General features: G+C 35.8%; 2 long non-coding RNA genes across 3 annotated transcripts; one reads left to right on the top strand and one right to left on the bottom strand.

The window, feature by feature from the left end:
• The first annotated feature begins 225 nt into the window (after positions 1–225).
• Positions 226–3,062, top strand: LOC118485536. Its single transcript, XR_004876558.1, has 3 exons — positions 226–427; positions 2,584–2,854; positions 2,974–3,062. It is a non-coding gene; the product is annotated as an uncharacterized LOC118485536 (long non-coding RNA).
• Positions 3,063–4,755: 1,693 nt separating this feature from the next.
• Positions 4,756–6,164, bottom strand: LOC110873564. Of its 2 annotated transcripts, XR_004876560.1 has the most exons (4): positions 6,061–6,164; positions 5,170–5,304; positions 5,066–5,116; positions 4,756–4,892 (listed from the first exon to the last, which is right to left on the bottom strand). It is a non-coding gene; the product is annotated as an uncharacterized LOC110873564 (long non-coding RNA). The 2 variants fall into 2 exon arrangements; XR_004876559.1 differs by having other exon boundaries at positions 5,066–5,304.
• Between the last annotated feature and the right edge of the window lie 5 nt (positions 6,165–6,169).

A 6,169-nucleotide genomic window follows, 5' to 3' on the forward strand; every position in this document is an offset into this window, starting at 1 on the left:
TAAAAAATAGTGTGTCGGTCATTGCGGGGTAAAGTCATAAAAATATTTTAGACAAGGATAAAAGAAAATATAGTCATGTGTTATCAAGGAGAGGGTTAAAGTTGTTAATTATCAAAAGCTAAAAGGTGGTATTAATTTATTGTGAAAGTTTGGGGGAGTTTTGTTTATATGTTAAAAAATGTTTGAAGGTGTTTATGTCCTATGTCAAAAGTTAGGGGGGTGTCTTGGTCGGTGACACACCGTCTTCTTTTCCCTTCCCTGTTCCATTCCAGGTGAGTTTAGTAATTAGTATAGATGAGAAAAACACTGCTGGAATGGAGGAGAGATTCAGTTGATTCATCCTTCTAATCTTCTGCAAATGTTCTTCACATTAGGTGCATGCGTGCGTTCGAACCACCACTTTTCCCCATAATCACGCTCCCAAAAAGTAAACTATACCTCTGTTCTAGTTCTAGTTCTAGTTCTAGTTGCTGTTTTAATTTCAATCGTTGCCCCCTTTGTGGGTTTGCTTTTGATGGTAAATTTATGCTATTTCTTGTTAGTGTTTTTTTATTTCCTTTTGCGATTGATTTATGAACTAGAAGGTGTTTTGTGTTCAGTTCGTAGGGTTTTTTTTTTCCACAGATGTGAAATTGGGGACGTTTGTTGCGCTGTTGTACATTTATTAGTTTTGTTTTTGCTTGTTTTGGAAGAGATTTTAGCTATTGAGTTTACATGCACACCAGGTGTTTGGTTTAATGCCTCAATGAAAGATGTGTCTTTTTTCATTCAGACTAGAAGGTATGGGGGCCGGCTGACGCCCGGCTAGGACCGGCGCCGGTCCCCCACACCACCCCCCTGGGCTCGGCTCGTCACACCCGGCGTCCCACAGCCGGGTCCGCCGCTCCACTTGGTTTGAAAACTAGCCATTATTCAACGGCAATATTTAATAAAAAAAAAATTCCTTTTTCTATAAAATCACCTATTTTCACCATAATTTCCCCACTTTCAACCCAAAACCCTCTCACTTTTATACCATTTTCTCCCCACTTTAATAAAAAAAATATCTTTTCATCCACAATGGCTTCTAATCCTTGGTGGCCCTCGTCTTCGGATGACGAAGAGGAGATGTTTTTCGCAAACGCTGTGCTACGGGCGGGACAGATTCTAATTGAAGAGGAAGAGGAAGAGGAAGACTTCTCGTCTGAAAATGTTATTACCAGACCGAAAAGGTTGCGTCTTTGTATGTACGCTTGCATTTTGCTCCATAACATGATTATTGAAGACGAAGGTCGGGCGATTTGTGAGTATGATGAGAATGCATCTTACGGGAACACTGTCCCGGTTGATCCGCCACAACAGGATTTAAACTCGTTCTCGCTAACAAACGACTTCGCGCATGCAAACCTTCAACAAGATTTGGTAGAACATATTTGGAACAACGTTAACATCGGGGACAGTGACGGAGACGAAGACGAAGACGAGTAGTGTAATTGTTTTAAATTTTTGAATCTAGTATTTTTTTTTTTTACAAATTTTAGGTAGCGTAATTTTTTTTTAGGTTATGTAATTTTTATTTATGTTATGTCATGGATTTTATTATCTTCATTTATGTCTTATTTTTATTTAAATGTTGAATAGTTTTTATAATGTTAAACAAATAAAAAATAAACAATAAAAGTTAAACAATAAAGTTAAACAAATAAAAGTTAAACAAATAAAATGAATTAAACAATAAAAAAATATGTGGTGGGGCCCATCCTCCATCCCCCTCCATCCTTCATGGAGGCTCATCCCCCACTAGCCGCCTATGTGGCGCCTACGTGGAGGCTCATCCCCGTGGGGGATGAGCCGAACCATACCTTCTAGTCTCATGTGTATTCCCTAGCTTCTTTTGTATACTAGATCGACATTCATGTTGTAGTATCCAGTAGATCATTTTTCATGTCCAGATTGGGGATGAGTGCTAAATTAGGGTTCCTGAACCTAAAAGTCGAGGTTTTTGATTTAATTGATTCAAAGAAAAAGAAGTTTGTAAATAACAGGTTATATGGATGTTGATATATACCTAGACTCATGTTTATATATGGATAAATTTCACATACCCTTGAACGAGTGACCCACTGACCCGTTTCTTTTTCAGGAAAGTTCATGAGCTTTTAATAAATAATTATTTTATTTGTTCATAGAAGTAGAACTTTAGTTTGATGGCTGTGTGTAGATTTGTATGTTTTATCAGACGTACCATGCAGATTGCTTTTGGAAATGGTCACTTAATCTGTTAATTGGACTATATCTATGTGATTCATTTGGATATTTTAGGCTGCTAATGTTCACTTTGAAAGTAGTTTAAAAAGTAGGTATGTTCTGATTTTTTATTTTCTACATCAGTTAGTTGTTAGCTGTTATTCATACAAACCCTATAGGTTCTTTTATATCCATATTTCATTTTATTAGATTAGATTACTTTTTGCTATTTGTTTTATTAATATACAATACCTTACTTATTTTTGTGTCCTAGGTTACCTTTCTAATACTGCTATCTTTTACATGACCACTCACTCTCTGTTCGATTAGGTTAAACTGAGAGTTGTGTGTGTATAGGGATACCGATGGGAGTAACGTTCAAGTCATCAGTCAACATCGGATTGAAAACAGGGTACTCTGTTTTGGTCACCGTAGCAGCCGGTTTCGTCGGAATCCACATCAGCGCCGCCTTGAGATGCCGTGGTGACTACGTTTTAGGGTTAGACAATTTTAACAGTTATTACGATCCTACCCTCAAAAGGGCTCGTCAACATGTGTGGAAAAAAGTGGGATTTTCATTGTGGAAGGGCACATAAAGGACACCGGTTTGCTGAACAAACTCTTTGAGGTAGTTCATCTTACTCATGTTATTTATTTAGCTGCTCAAGCTGGTGTTAGATATGCAATGAAGAAACCCAAAATCTTATACTCATAGTAATATTGCAGGTTTTATCATTGTTCTTGAAGTATGCAAAAATGCAAATCCACAGCCTGCAATTGTTTGGGTATCTTCTAGTTCTGTTTATGGGTTGAATACAGAAGTACCCTTTTCGGAAAAAAGATTCGGAAAAAGATCGAACTGATCCTATACGCTGCAACGAAGAAAGCGGCTGAAGAAATCGCTCATACGTATAATCATATATATGGGTTGTCTTTGACGGGTTTGAGGTTCTTTACGGTTTATGGACCATGGGGTAGAACACATTAGTTTAAGTGTTGTGATGTTACTTGTTTAGTTTCTTGATTGAAGGTTGACTTGCTGTGTGTATGTGTTTTTTTCTTTTCTTTTTATTATAAATTTCTTGATATGAGTTTGGTTTTTGTGATCTCATGATACATTTATACATTCAGCATGACTTTATGATTTCCTTTGTTTTGTTACCTCTTTACTAATCTTTCTTTTTATTGTAATTTGTCAACTGAAGTTGCTAGTATAGGGTTATCAAACAATCGTGTCGTAATAGTAGCTGTGCATTCTTGCCATCTAAATCGCAATCACCAGTTGTTACATAAATCTATTAACAACCTAGGGCAATAGTTGTGTAAACTTTACAGGTCATGTCTACTTTGTTTATCCATTATTTATAAGATATTGCAACTGCATGAATACCTTCCGAGTTCTACCAAGAGAATTAGATCTTTCTAGGATACAATGTTGTTGAGAGATTAAATTTGTGTGCATCGCAATCAAGCTAAAACTTAGCTAATACCCTACATTCAATGTGAGTTAGTTTGCAGCGGGATATTAGTTAATCAGTGTGTCAGGTATCACTGTTTCATCGTCAACTGATTCACAATATGCGCATAACAATAAACAGAAGTAGAAGAACAATTGCTATGAGCACAAGGTATTAATTAATCAAAATCGATTGTTTCAATACATCATGTAAAACTAGTTATAAATTAAAACTGAATTTACAGATGGTTTTCTAGCTAACGCTCTAGCTATGAAGAGGGTGACATGCAAATTTTCTCTGAATTTGCACACATAAGTTCATGCACCGACTTCACACTCAACTGCTTGACACATTAAACTATGGGGCCAAGTGATAATAATATCAATGCAAACTCGTGTATCTATATTCTTGTCGAGACGTACGAAATTGACAAGTGAGAATTATGTATAACATCCTCTCAACAGATTGTCTTCGTCAAATGATAGGCTAACACGTGGCATCTCTTCTTCATTAGCGAGACTTCATCAATCTTCACTAGAGGTAACTTGCTTCAGTGGTAAGTTCCCTTGATCTTCATCCAGATGGTAACTTGACAATTGACATCATAGGCTAGTTCCATAATCCTCATTAGTGGTAACTTACCATCAGAGGTAATCTCCATTAATTCTTCAGCAATTATAAGTTCCTTGAATTTTTTTTTTGAACGGCAAATTTGGATCACTGACGGACCACTGGAGTATCATCGTGCCACCAGCGGAACCACCCGATCATATCCATCTCCACTAGGCATAATGCCTATACACCAATTCAGGAGGAAACCCAATAAATATGGGAAAACCCCCTTTGTGGGAATCGAACCCAAGACCTATTGGTCCCAAAGTCTTATCCCACCACCAAGATGCCTTGAAATTGACAGCCTAAAAAACAACGAATAAATATCTAGTTAAAAAAATCCAGCCGTTTTTTACAATCAAGCGAAATTAATTAAAAATGCTTAATTGGGGAAAACATTGACTTCAAAATCGGAGCTCTAGATGACGAAATTGGGTCCCTGAGAGTTGGGAAAACTCACCTATAGCATTTGTCCACGTGTGTGGCTTGTTGAGACATTTGTCCATTACTTATCCTCGTATAACTTCAATTTGTCTAGTTGCACCAAATACGAGTCTGCAGTCTGCTAGATCATGGATTAGCTCCGTATCCCTATCACTTAATAATAATAATAATTATTATTTTTGTATAAATTTAGACAAAAAGTTCTTTGGATTGATCCAATCCGATCCATTTTGAACGACTCCAACAACTACTAGTAACCATGTTAATTAGTCAAAGTTTTGGTTAAGTTAAAGAATGAGAAATTGCTAAATATTTGAGTTGCATACCACTGAGATGCAGGATAGACTCGCGAGAGTTTTGTTCCAAGTTACATGAAGCTTATCTTGAATTTGTTTCTCATGTTTGTTGCTTCTTTGATTTCTTATTCAACCATATCTTGAATCTCAGGATGTTTCAAGAGCATGTAAATGAACCAAATAATGGAAATAGATGTAGCCTCCTTTCCACCAATTATGAAGTATTTTGGATGTGTGTTGTTGATTTGCAGAATATCTTCTTTCTTCAACTGCAATTAAAAAACTTCAAGGGTCAAACATTACACTTTTATATTAATGGCCTAACCCATTAACGGATATAACTCTTTTATACGTTAATATTTTTTTTTTAAATTACACCGTATTAACGAGCATTTCATTCTCTTTAATTCGAGCACCCCGTTGCTATAGTTTCCTTAAAAAAATTACAGGATTTTGAATACCCGTTAGTTCAATATGTGATTTTGAATACCCATCACATGACTACATGATTTCGAATACTTATTACGTGATTACACATTCAGTATAAATCCATTACACGTTCAATATGATTAAAAAAATATTAACCTATGAAAAAGTTATAGCCGTTTGAAAATCAAGGGTGAAGGAGTTCAAGTGGGAAAGGACCAGAATACCCTTTTGCTATTTGTTTCTTCAATTGTTTGAATCTCATATTTACATTTTACCCCAAAACTTACAAAAGAATAGGAACAACCATACATGTGGTTCTAAAGTTATTAAAACATAATCAAACACATGTTACTTTTTAAACACTCCTTTAGTAAAAGTTTAGACGACTATTCTAAATAGTATAATTTCTGTAATCATAGCTAAAAATTAATTGGCCATAAGTCAAAAGAAAATTAAAATGTTTGTACCAGAGTCCAACACTCCAACCCGCCCCAGTTCAACCCTACTAAAAAATAAACAATATTATTAACCCGAACCTGTTTTAACTCGTTATCCAACCCACCCATCATTTTTATGGGAAAAAAGTATAAGCTTACCAGAAATGATCTTGTTCATCATCAAGCACTTTGACCCTTTCCTTTAACTTAGCCTCTGGTCCGATATTTGACAATTTCTTAAGACCTTCACTTTGAATATTGAATCCAA

Source organism: Helianthus annuus, chromosome 13 (assembly GCF_002127325.2).
Source record: "Helianthus annuus cultivar XRQ/B chromosome 13, HanXRQr2.0-SUNRISE, whole genome shotgun sequence".
NCBI classification, from domain to species: domain Eukaryota; kingdom Viridiplantae; phylum Streptophyta; class Magnoliopsida; order Asterales; family Asteraceae; genus Helianthus; species Helianthus annuus.